General features: G+C 47.5%; 1 pseudogene; it reads right to left on the reverse strand.

The window, feature by feature from the left end:
* Positions 1-5,306: 5,306 nt before the first annotated feature.
* On the reverse strand, positions 5,307-6,237 carry LOC144273236 (olfactory receptor 10G6-like; annotated as a pseudogene).
* Between the last annotated feature and the right edge of the window lie 7,190 nt (positions 6,238-13,427).

Below are 13,427 nucleotides of genomic sequence, written 5' to 3' on the forward strand. Positions count from 1 at the left end.
TGTGCAGCAGCTGCAGGAATTGCACGTGAGTCTGCATGGAAATACATCTACAAATACATCTGCATGCTTGCGCTGTGGCTTCTGTGAGCCTCGGTGTGTCTCCCCATCCCCACACAGCCCCTTCTATCTATCTGGAGTTCTACAAATCGCAGAAATGCTCCTGAAAATCCCTTCCTCTCGTTTAACATACGGTAAGGCTGACATTTTGAAAGCTGCCTAAGGGACCATCATACTCAGTCTGCATCAAAATTAAAAGTAATTGGAGTGCCAAATTTTATAGAAGACTCTGAAAATCTCATCTTTATTACACAGATCTGCAGAAGCAAGTGCAGCATCTTCTGCAAACCAAAGGGGAAGGAAAAAAATTCCCTTCATTTTCTGGCATAAACCACAGCTCACCAAACACCTGCCCTAGGTAGCGGCCGAAAATTCCTGGGAGAACCACTGGATTTTTCACCACGCCCTAAAGATCAACTTATATGTGGTACAATTTGCAAAAACCACCTAAGTGATTTAGGAACCTAACTCTCACTTTCAAAATTGATGGAGGCATTTAGGAGTCTTATTCTCCCTGAAAGGCTGCGGGAAGTATGTGTCTGAGGACCAGATTTTCAAAGGCATTTTTTAGACACCTAATAAGGTTTCTAAGAGCACCTTGAGTGAGTCCGGCACCAGACTCCCAGTTACTTTCCATAGGAGTTAAACACTTAGCCTATTTAGAAGCTTTTTGTGCCTAGTGGAATTTATTTAACCCCTTCATAAAGCTAGACCTTATGGCAGATTTTTAAAGATAATTAGGCACCTAGTGGGATTTTCAAAAGATTTTCTCATAGAAATCAATGAGAGTTAGATGTCCAGTGCCAGATTTTTAAAGGTGTGACAGATACAGGAATTTCCTGAATAAACCTTATTGAATTAAGTTTAATCCCTTTGGGGTCTGTTGTATTACAGATACAATTGTGCATGCATTATTGTGGACTGAATGTAACTTTTCTAGGAGACTGATGAATGAAATCTTGGGGAAATGTGAGAAACTTCAAAGAACTGTTTGGGACAGTACATGTGAAGGGGGTCACGGAGTACTCTGGAGGTCTTTCAAAGCTATGCCGCATGGAGAAAAAACCCATTCTCTATGGATTACCTGCCCCTGGAAACTCCAGATCAAAGACCCCCATCCTGCATAAAGAATGAACTAAACTTGTCGTGCTGGAGCTAGTTCTGAGCTGAGGCTGTTATGAGCTGGTGACCACGGAAGAGACCTGGTTGTGCGGTTTGAAGGACTAATCCCCTGACAGAGCCCATGTTGGAGTTGGGGTGATCTCTGCTAAGCTTATTACTGTGCATGCAGGTTCTTTTATGTTTTTTCTCTGATTTGCTTTTACCTTAAGAATAAAATACGCTTGCTTAGGAAGCACTGTGTGGTAATTTATAACTGAGAGCATTACGCTGTACACCACCCAAAGGAAAGAAGCAAAGCAGGGCTGCTTATGCAGGCTGGCTTTGACGGAATAATGCAGTGAAGGGAACTCTTTATCCTGGAAAAGCCCCAGTCAGGAGGGAGAGAGACATGGGTCTCCACCCAAGGAAGCCTACAGTTAGGGAGCTGGAAGCCTGAGGGAGATGCCCCTGCTGGACCACTATGGAGAAATACCAGTGCAGTTGCTCTGAACTGTGACAAGAATCTGGGCCTAAACACCAAGGCCCATTTGAAAATCCCACTAGTTGCCTATCTGCACCTGTAGGTGGCGATATACCTTTGAAAATCTGGCCAATGTCCCCATGGAATTTCAGTGAGAACTGGGCACCTGAATGGCTTTTGAAAATGGGACCTACTCTCCTCAGTCAATTAGGTGTTTTTTTTAAAATTCATCCTCTGCTTAGATAGAACTAGAAAGATAAGTAAAAAAAGGAATAAAAATGCTAATAGAAGATTTAACAAATGTGAGGACTCTACACTCATCACACACAATGTGTTTTGGGTTTGTGCTGCTTATGTATTGTGTCTTCTGCATGTGGTTGTGCTTGAAGTTTGAGTAATATGCGGTGGGAATAAACCTAACCTGGGAATAATTTTTTTTTCTTGTTTCCTGCCCTCAGCTGTTGTTTGATTGGAACTTGTCTCTCAGTTTTCTGTGCTTTTTCTATGCGTTCCAATGAAAAATAAATCTAGAAACCAGTGTCTGGAGAGGACTGGGCCATTTACGAGACCGGCAGAGAACAAGTGAAATTTAAGAGAACAGTAAAAATATGAAATGAAAAAGGATTTTAAGGTTGGAATTTCCAAAGGAAGACAAAAGTCTTTGGCAGTTAGACACTTAGCCCCTGGGAGGTGTCTTTGAAATTTCCATCCTAAAGTAAAAGTGTGATAGGAAGTTCACCAGAGTGCGCAGATGGTCTGCTCACTGGTTACATACCACTTAAGCCCTAAACCGTTTTATATATTTGTACACTTAGCCTGACAAACTCATGGCCACAAGATATTGAGGCCAAGAGCTTTTTAAATTTCAAAAAAGGATCAGACAAGTGTGCAGATGATGAGAACCTCTTGAGTTATATAAAAGCCAATCACTGTCATCATTATTAAGGACTAGTAATAAATGATCCTTTGAAGCTTTTCTTTGGTGGAAAATTGGGTTTTCAACAGACTTGCATGGGAAATCATCACCCACTAGATGGGAACGTGAACCTCTACGACTGAGAAATTGATTACATCGACACACAATGAACTGAGCACCAAGGAAAGTAATTCTACTGGGCCAGAAAGTTATAGAAATCTCACTACATATAGATATGGCCATATGACCAGCCCCTTACTGGTATAAACTGACATGTCCCCACTGACTTCAGTGCAAACCAACTGGAAATCTGAACCATTGATTCCAATGGAACTAAGACAGGTTCACACCAGCTGGGGATCTGCCTTCGCTGTGGCAGGCACTGTGCAGAGTCAGTCCTTGTCCTAAAGTGCCTGGGATCTAAACAGCCTAAAGGGAGTGGCACTAGTCCCATTTTACAGATGGGAAACCAAGGCATGCACAGTGCAAGGGACATAGGCTGTTTGGAGTCCCACTGGCACCGATTTTCAAAAGTGCCGGGGGGTGCTCAACCCCCGGCTCTGCCACAGGCCCCGCCCCCACTCCACCAAGGCCCTACCCCCACCCTGCCTCTTCTTCCCTGCTCCACCCTCACCCTGCCTCTTTCTGCCCCATTTCACCCCCCTCCCCTGAGCGTGCCACATCCTTTCTCTTCCCCCTACCCCCAGAGCCTCCCGAATGCTGCGAAACAGCTGATTGCAGCAGCCAGGAGGCACAGGGAGGGAGGGAGAGGCACTGATCAGCGGGGCCCGGCAGCAGGTCGGGGGTGGGGGCAACTGATACAGGAGCTGCTGATGGATGCTCATTATCCACCAAAGAACTTTGGCCCAGATCCTACCATTGGTTTCAATGGTCTGGAGTTTTATTATTGCTATTTTCCAGATACAACCGAAATAAGTAAAAGAATAAAACCCTAAGGAAGACAACACAGCTTCAGCAATAGTTAAAATGGTCAGACTGTCACTTCTCTTCAGGTCATATGTTGTATGAGATACTTTATCCTAAGGGGTTCACACATGTTGTAGGAGACCACTTGCAAATTTGTTAGTCTCTAAGGTGCCACAAGGCCTCCTTTTCTTTTTACTGATACAGACTAACACGGCTGCTACTCTGAAACCTGTCACTTGCAATGAAGCCGTCACTTTTAACATCTCTGCAGGCAAAGGACAAAGGAAGTTTAGTAGGCACCATATTATGTTACAAAATTGTTATAATGAGCAATAAAACCAGGGTCTCCGGTTGTTGGGATTTCATCCGATGAAGTGAGCTGTAGCTCACGAAAGCTCATGCTCAAATAAATTGGTTAGTCTCTAAAGTGCCACAAGTCCTCCTTTTCTTTTTGCGAATACAGACTAACACGGCTGCTACTCTGAAACCTTCCAAAGCCTGTTCCACTTGGCTGATCCAGCTCTGGGAGAGCACTTCATCCAGTTCCCTGGGGAAACTCACTTCTACTCCACATCTCATCACTCAGGTCCCTTTATTCAGAATACAGCAAAGTGACACTGAGTTGATCTGACTCAGCTCACCCCACTGATGACATGTCTGAGCAACTCGCAAATCTGTCATGGATTTAGCCTCCCAACAACCCCAAGGGAAGCAGAAAAACAACATTAACTGGAGTGGGACTCCACATAGGCGCCGACTCCATGGGTGCTCTGGGGCTGGAGCACCTACGGGGAAAAACAGCTGATTGCAGCGGCCAGGAGGCACAGGGAGGGAGGGAGAGGCGCTGATCAGCGGGGAACAGCAGTGGGTGGGGGCAACTAATATAGGGGCTGCCGATGGATGCTCATTACCCACCAATTTTTCTCCAGCCCCAGAGCACCCATGGAGTCTGTGCCTCTGTGGAGTCCCACTCCAGTGCCTTCACCACAGACCCTTTCTTCACTGGGGATCATTGCAGATTATTTTTCATAACACCGATGTGCCTACAGGCCCCCGGCAAGGATCACATGTGTGCTGCACAGAGATAGAGGCCCTGAAGAGAGGACGTTCTAATCGGAGACAAGACAAATCAAGTGCATGTGGTATACCAGGGGTGGGGTAGGGATGGGGTTTACAAAGATAAGATCATGTGGTGACATATGCCGTCATGTCATTTTTATGAGCGGAAGAGCTTGGACAGTTCCGAGGGCTGGGCTGATGGGACGGATGGCCCAATGGTCTGATGTTGTTTGGCCTTTGCTGTGTTCCTAAAGCAAGTCCAACATCTTGGATTCTGCCCCAGGATCCCTTCTTACATGAGCTTGAAATGGCGTTTCTCTAGCTTCTGCGACTGGAGCCTCTCCTCCTCCTCCCAGTCTGTAATGACTTTGGTCTCACAACCCTCGGTGTTAGGCAGTAGGGAAATGACCCGCATGGGGAAACTGTTGCCAAGTGACTTGCCCAAGGTCATACAGGAGCCTGTGGCAGAGATGTAAACAATGAACCCAGGAGTCCTGACTCCCAGCCCTCCCTGATCTTACCACCAGACACCACTCCTCTCCAAGAAACAGAAATACAACCCAAGAGTCTCAAGGGCAAATCTGGGTGTCTCTACCCATAAGAGAATTGGAACAAACTCCAGTAGATCCCAGGAACCTGGAGTTCAATCGGTAGAACCCACTTCCCTCTCAGAGCCAGCGAGAGAACCCAGGAGTCCTGATGCTAATCTCCAAATCCCTCTCTCCCTGTCCAGTTCTCAGGAAGCTTCTGCTGGACACAGGACAATCATGGCTCAGGCCCCAGCAGTTTGCTGTCCCCTAGTCTCATCAGGGCATCCTTCATCTCCTTGTTCCTCGGAATGTAGATGAAGGGGTTCAGGAGCGGGGTCACCGTGGTGTAGAATACAGCCACAACCCTGTCCACAGTGTGCTGGGAACCTGGCCTCAGGTAGATGAAGACCACAGGCACATAGTAGGTCACCACCATGGTGACGTAAACCTTGCAGGTGGAGAGGGCCTGGCGCCTGTCCTCGGCAGAGTGGATACTCAAGATGGCCAAGATAATGTAGACATAGGACATCAGGATTAGCAGGAAGCAGGTGAAGGTTTGGAAGCTGATGTCCACAAATGTCTCCAGCTCATTGAGCGCCATGTCCCCACAGGCCAGTTTCAGCACAGCCAGGATATGACAGAAGATGTATCCCACTCGGTTCCCCTGGCCACAGGGCAGCTGGAAGGTGAGTGCGGTCTCTATCAGCGAGTGCAGGGAACCCCCAGCCAGGAACCCGCTGCCAGGCACGGGCAGCCTCTGAGGTTCACAATGACGCTATAGTGCAGTGGCTTGCAGATGGCCAGGAAGCGGTCGTAGGCCATGACCGTATAGAGGAAGCACTCTGTGCAGCCAAGGAAGTGGAAGAACGGGCCACGCAGCCCTGGAAGGATATGGTCCTGCTGCCTGGCAGGAACCCGGGCACCACCTTGGGCACCACCACTGAGGAGACCGTCATGTCCAGGAAGGACAAGTGCCACAGGAACCAGTACATGGGCTTGTACAGCCAGGGCTTCCGGGCCACTGCCAGCAGGACGAGCAGGTTCCCACACAGCGTCAACAGGTAGAGGAAGAGGAAAAAGGGGAACAAGGGAACCCACAGTTCTGGGGGGTACGGGACCCCCACCAGGATGAAAGGTGTCGGCTGGGATCTGTTCCCACACTCCATTCACTCGGTCTGTGTCCCTGCCAGTGTACGTGGGGTGTTAATGATTAACCAAGGAGGAACAATGGGTGATCTTTGCAGGGGTGTTAGAGCTAAAACTCTCTGCTATGCAGAAGCCAGTTTGAACCCCTGTTCACCAATCTAGGGGACCCCAATCCCTTCCCATCTCTGGGGATAGAATCCAAGTGTTCTGACATCTAGCCTGCCCTGCTCTAATCCACTAGATCGCACTCCCCATTCCTACACGGGCTGAATCCCAGCCCCCACTGAACCCCATTTGCCTCACCAAGCCAGCTTTGAACCCAGGTAATGTAACCAGATGTCCCAATTTTATAGGGAGAGTCCCGATATTTGAGGCTTTTTCTTATATAGGCTCCTACTACCCCCTCACCTCTGTCTCCATTTTTCACACTTGCTATCTGGTCAGCCTAAACCCAGGAGTCCTGGCTCCCAGCTCCAATGCTTCAGCTCACTAGACCCTGCTCTTCTCCCACACCCAGGAACAGAACCCCAGAGTTAAACAGAGACACATTCAAATTAGAAACAAAGTTCACATTGATACGTGTGAGGGTGATTAGCCGTGGGAATGGACTCTGAAGGGAAGTAAGGCACGCTCTGACTTTTGTGATCTTTGAGTCAAGATGGCCTTTGTTGAAATAGGCGTTAGTGAGGCATGAGTTATTGGACTTGACATTCTGTGGTATCCAGAAGGTCAGATTAGATGCTGCTGCTGGTCTCCTCTGGCATTAATCTATCAGTCTATGAATCCGCACATCCGGCTATGGTGCCTGGCTATGCGTCCAAGCTGGGCTGCAATGGCCATCATGCTAAGCCATATTCACCTGCTCCATGCCATGCCCTGAGATCTCCCTTGGCCTTCACCCCTCTACATCTCCCACACCCAACCCTTCACACAAAATGTAGCCTTGTCCCCCACGTGAAGCCAACCTCAGCCTGGAAGGGCTTAAGGGGAAACTTGCTTGTGGAGATTAGCCCAGAGTTGCCCATTTCAGGGTCCTTGCCCCTGCCTCTGACACAGCTGGTACCAGGCACTGTGGGACACCTGGTTGGCATGAGGCACTGTGGGATGCCAATCCTAACAGGTAGTTGCTCTATTTCTATTCCTTTCTCTGCTCTGTTTAGTTTCTTCTTCAGCTTGGACATGTCCTTTCTCTCTGCAGCTTCTTATAACCTTGCACCTTCTCTGTTCTCTCTCTACTTTCCCCCCGGTGTATTTCACTCCCCTGGTCACACAGAGCTAGGTCAGTGTTAAACTGTTGACATTGGCTGTGTTTTAAAGCACATAATGATGCCCTCCCATTGTCAAACTCCAATGGGCCTTGTTAGAATCGTTGTTTGGGGCAAAGTGAAAGAGCTAGCTCATGTATTTCATCAGAGAGGAAAGTCTGTGGCCATGCTAGAACGGGTGGCTCGTGCAGGTTCCGTCTGGTGATCACTATGGGCATTACACCAAAGGTCCTGTGTTTCTTTAATGTAATGCAACAATTCTCACAGAAAACTGCTCTCCCTGATATTCCAGGCCTGGCCTCCCTCTCTGAGCCAGTCCTGAACCCAGGGCTCTGCGAGACGGTGCTGTATTGCAGAGAGTGGAGTGGGTTACTCATTAGGATGTGCGCTCTGCTTGGAGTCAGTGCCGAGCCCAGTGTCCCAGCAAGCTCCTAGGGGGGCATTGTATTGCTGGAAGGACAGTGGGGGGCTCAGTAGATGGCCCTGTCCTCTCTGAGTCATTGCTGACCCCCATGTCCCAGCATGGCAGCAAGGGGTACTCTGCTGCAGAGAGTGGTCTTGTGGGGCTCAGAAGGGAATGTTTGGAAATCTCATGGCACTTTTTGGTCAAAGCAGATATTCTACCCTTCACTTTCTGGCTAAATTCTAACTTAGTTAATTCCATTCCAGTTATAGAGGCAGCTCTAATGTAGAGCAGGTCGTACCCCCAGCTGGAGTAACTCACCAAGGCACCATGGGAGTTATTGCCCCTCTGTCTTCTTACACTGAGAAAATTCACTTTGACTCTTGGTTGTAACGTGTAGACCCCTCGGTGCATGGCTCTCGGACTATACGAGAGCAGGTCTGCTTTCAAAGCAGGCCTGGGCAGCAGATGGTTTTCCCATTCCATGGAAGTTTTTGGCATTTTGAAATTGTTCCTGTTATAAATCGGGATGAAAAGTTAAAATGTTTGTGAGTAAAAAATCTGAAAAAAATCAGTTTGGGTGAATCAAAAAAATTGTTTTTAGATAATTTCACAATGTTTTATTTCTATGTTAACCTTCTTTTCCCATTTAAACATTTTTAGTGTATATTTACTGCAATTTCAAAATGAAGTTAAAACCCCCCAACTTTCTGGTTTGACAGGAGGTTTTGACTATCGTTGAAACTTTTCTAGCCAAAAATGTTTTGAGTTGGGTGTTCCACTGAATACAAAACTGCTTTGTGAGCTGCCAAGGTTCCTTCCCCACTCTGAACTCTAGGGTACAGATGTGGGGACCTGCATGAAAATCTCCTAAGCTTACTTTTACCAGCTTAGGTTAAAACTTCCCCAAGGTACAAATTAATTTTACCCTTTGCCCTTGGAATTTCCACTGCCACCACCAAACTCTAACTGGGTTTACTGGGAAACATAGTTTGGACACGTCTTTCCCCTCCAAAAATCCTCCAAACCTTTGCACCCCACTTCCTGAGGAAGGTTTGGTAAAAATCCTCACCAATTTGCATAGGTGACCACAGACCCAAACCCTTGGATCTTAGAACAATAAAAAAGCATTCAGTTTTCTTACAAGAAGACTTTTAATAGAAGTAGAGGAATCACCTCTGTAAAATCAGGATGGTAGATACCTTAGAGGGTAATTAGATTCAAAACATAGAGAATCCCTCTAGGCAAAACCTTAAGTTACAAAAAAGACACACAGACAAGAATAGTCATTCTATTCAGCACAACTCTTTTCTCAGCCATTTAAAGAAATCATAATCTAACACATACCTAGCTAGATTACTTACTAAAAGTTCTAAGACTCCATTCCTGTTCTATCCCCGGCAAAAGCAGCATACCGACAGACACAGACCCTTTGTTTTTCTCCCTCCTCCCAGCTTTTGAAAGTATCTTGTCTCCTCATTGGTCATTTTGGTCAGGTGCCAGCAAGGTTACCTTTAGCTTCTTAACTCTTTACAGGTGAGAGGATTTTTCCTCTGGCCAGGAGGGATTTTAAAGGGGTTTACCCTTCCCTTTATATTGATGATACGCCCCCCAAATCTCAGCTAGGGTGAAACGCTGGCTGGGATTTCTTCCTGGAGCTCTAGGAAAAACAGAGTTAATAAGACACATTCACCTCTAAATATACTACCAAGTACATAAAGACTAACAATATTTTCTACATCTCAAGGACGATTTTAACTAGTTGATTCTGGGAAACTTTCACGGGAGAGTGCATCAGCCACTTTGTTAGAAGCTCCTGAGATGTGCTGGATGTCAAAATCAAATCTTGGAGAGCTAAACTCCACCGAATAAGTTTTTTGTTATTTCCCATGGTGGTATGAAGCCACTGTAGCACAGCACGGTCGGTTTGCAGGTGGAAACGCCATCCCCAAACATATGGGCGTAGCTTTTCCAGAGAGTAGACAATGGCGTAACATTCTTTTTCACTGACTGACCAGTTGCTTTCCCTCTCAGACAGTTTTTTGCTTAGAAACACTATAGGGTGGAATTCTTGATCAGGTCCTTTCTGCATTAAAACTGCTCCTACACCACGCTTGGACGCATCTGTGGTTACTAGGAACGGTTTGTCAAAGTCTGGGGCCCTCAGTACAGGGTCAGACATGAGTGTCGGTTAAAGGCCGACATGGTTAAAGGCCTTCTGACACTTTTCGGTCCACTGAACGGCATTTGGCTGTTTCTTTTTGGTAAGGTCTGTCAGTGGGGCAGCGATTTGGCTGTATTGCGGTACAAATCGTCTGTAATAACCGGCTAAGCCTGAGAAGGATTGAACCTGTTTCTTTGACTTTGGGACAGGCCACTTTTGGATAGCATACACTTTGGCCTGTAGGGAGCTGACAGTTCCTTGACCCACCTGGTGTCCAAGGTAAGTCACTCTGTTTAGGCCTATCTGACACGTCTTAGCCTTAACAGTTAGTCCTGCCTCCCTTATGTGCTCAAGGACTTTTTGTAGATGTTCCAGGTGTTCTGCCCAGGAATCCGAAAATATGGCCACATCGTCAAGGTAGGCGACTGCATATTCTCCCTATCCCGCTAGGAGACCATCTACAAGTCTTTGGAAGGTGGTGGGTGCATTTCGCAGCCCAAAAGGGAGGTCATTAAATTCATACAACCCGAGATGAGTGGTGAATGCTGACTTTTCCTTGGCGGATTCATCTATCGGTACTTGCCAGTACCCCTTGGTTAAGTCCAAGGTAGAGATGAACTGGGCCCGTCCCAGTTTCTCTAATAGTTCATCTGTGCGGGGCACTGGATAGTTGTCTGGGCAAGTTACAGCATTTAGCTTACGGTAGTCCACGCAAAAACATATCTCCCCATCTGGTTTGGGAACTAGAACCACTGGAGATGCCCATGCACTTCCAGAGGGGCGGATTACACCCATCTGTAACATATCCTGGATCTCTTGGTCTATAGCAGTTTTAGCTTGAGGAGACACCCGGTAAGGTTGGACTTTAATTGGGTGAGCATTACCTGTGTCAATGGAGTGGTATGCCCATTCAGTCAGTCCTGGGGTGGCTGAGAACGTTGGCGCGTAGCTAGTGCACAGCTCCTGGATCTGCTGTCGCTGCATATGCCCAAGGATCATGGAGAGGTTCACTTCTTCCACACCACCAGCACTTTTCCCTTCATAGTAGACACCTTCAGGCCACTCAGCGTCCTCTCCTCCCTGGGCTGTAAACTGACAAACCTTTAATTCTCTGGAATAAAAGGGCTTTAGAGAATTAATATGGTACACCTTAGGCTTTTGGTTGGAGGTGGGGAATGCTATGAGATAATTAACAGCTCCCAGGCGCTCCTGGACCGTGAATGGCCCTTCCCACGATGCTTCCATTTTATGGGCCTGGAGCGCCTTTAGGACCATGACCTGGTCCCCTACTTTGAAGGAACGCTCTCTGGCATGTTTATCATACCAGGCTTTTTGCTCTTTCTGAGCATCCTGCAAGTTTTCTTTAGCAAGGGCTAAAGAGATTCGGAGAGTGTTTTGTAGGTTGGTTACAATGTCCAGAATGTTAGTTCCTGGAGAAGGTGTAAATCCCTCCCATTGCTGCTTCACCAACTGTAATGGCCCCTTAACCTCACGGCCATATACAAATTCAAATGGGGAAAACCCTAAACTGGGATGTGGTACAGCTCTGTAGGCAAACAGCAACTGCTGCAACACTAGGTCCCAATCATTGGAGTGCTCATTTACGGATTTACGTATCATGGCCCCCAAAGTTCCATTAAACTTCTCCACCAGGCCATTTGTTTGATGCTGGTAAGGAGTGGCAACCAAGTGATTTACCCCATGAGCTTCCCAGAGGTTTTCCATAGTTCCTGCCAGGAAATTAGTCCCTGCATCTGTGAGGATGTCGGAGGACCAACCTACCCTGGCAAAAATGTCTGCTAGTGCCTGGCACACACTTTTAGCCCTGGTGTTGCTTAGAGCTACTGCTTCCGGCCATTGGGTGGCAAAATCCATGAAAGTCAGTATGTACTGCTTTCCTCTGGGTGTCTTTTTTGGAAAGGGACCCAGAATATCCACAGCTACTTGCTGAAATGGAACTTCAATGATGGGGAGTGGCTGGAGAGGGGCTTTGACATGGTCTTGAGGTTTTCCCACTCTTTGGCATACTTCACAAGACCGGACATAGGTAGAAACATCCTTGCCCATTCCCTCCCAGTGGAATGAGCCCCCCAAACAGTCTTTGGTCCTGTTCACCCCGGCATGGCCACTAGGGTGATCATGGGCTAAGCTCAAGAGCTTGGCCCGGTATTTAGTTGGAACTACCAAGTGTCTCTGAGGATGCCAGTCTTCCCGGTGTCCACCAGAAAGAGTTTCCTTATATAAAAGTCCTCTTTCTACAACAAACATGGATTGATTAGAAGAGCTGAGAGGCGGTGGGTTGCTCCATGCCGCCGTCCAAGCTCTCTGGAGGCTTTCATAGAATCATAGAATCATAGAATCATAGAATATCAGGGTTGGAAGGGACCCCTGAAGGTCATCTAGTCCAACCCCCTGCTCGAAGCAGGACCAATTCCCAGTTAAATCATCCCAGCCAGGGCTTTGTCAAGCCTGACCTTAAAAACTTCCAAGGAAGGAGATTCCACCACCTCCCTAGGCAACGCATTCCAGTGTTTCACCACCCTCTTAGTGAAAAAGTTTTTCCTAATATCCAATCTAAACCTCCCCCACTGCAACTTGAAGCCATTACTCCTCGTTCTGTCATCTGCTACCATTGAGAACAGTCTAGAGCCATCCTCTTTGGAACCCCCTTTCAGGTAGTTGAAAGCAGCTATCAAATCCCCCCTCATTCTTCTCTTCTGCAGGCTAAACAATCCCAGCTCCCTCAGCCTCTCCTCATAAGTCATGTGTTCTAGACCCCTAATCATTTTTGTTGCCCTTCGCTGGACTCTCTCCAATTTATCCACATCCTTCTTGTAGTGTGGGGCCCAAAACTGGACACAGTACTCCAGATGAGGCCTCACCAATGTCGAATAGAGGGGGACGATCACGTCCCTCGATCTGCTCGCTATGCCCCTACGTATACATCCCAAAATGCCATTGGCCTTCTTGGCAACAAGGGCACACTGCTGACTCATATCCAGCTTCTCGTCCACTGTCACCCCTAGGTCCTTTTCCGCAGAACTGCTGCCTAGCCATTCGGTCCCTAGTCTGTAGCGGTGCATTGGATTCTTCCGTCCTAAGTGCAGGACCCTGCACTTATCCTTATTGAACCTCATCAGATTTCTTTTGGCCCAATCCTCCAATTTGTCTAGGTCCTTCTGTATCCTATCCCTCCCCTCCAGCGTATCTACCACTCCTCCCAGTTTAGTATCGTCCGCAAATTTGCTGAGAGTGCAATCCACACCATCCTCCAGATCATTTATGAAGATATTGAACAAAACCGGCCCCAGGACCGACCCCTGGGGCACTCCACTTGACACCGGCTGCCAACTAGACATGGAGCCATTGATCACTACC

This window comes from Eretmochelys imbricata, chromosome 13 (assembly GCF_965152235.1).
Source record: "Eretmochelys imbricata isolate rEreImb1 chromosome 13, rEreImb1.hap1, whole genome shotgun sequence".
NCBI classification, from domain to species: domain Eukaryota; kingdom Metazoa; phylum Chordata; order Testudines; family Cheloniidae; genus Eretmochelys; species Eretmochelys imbricata.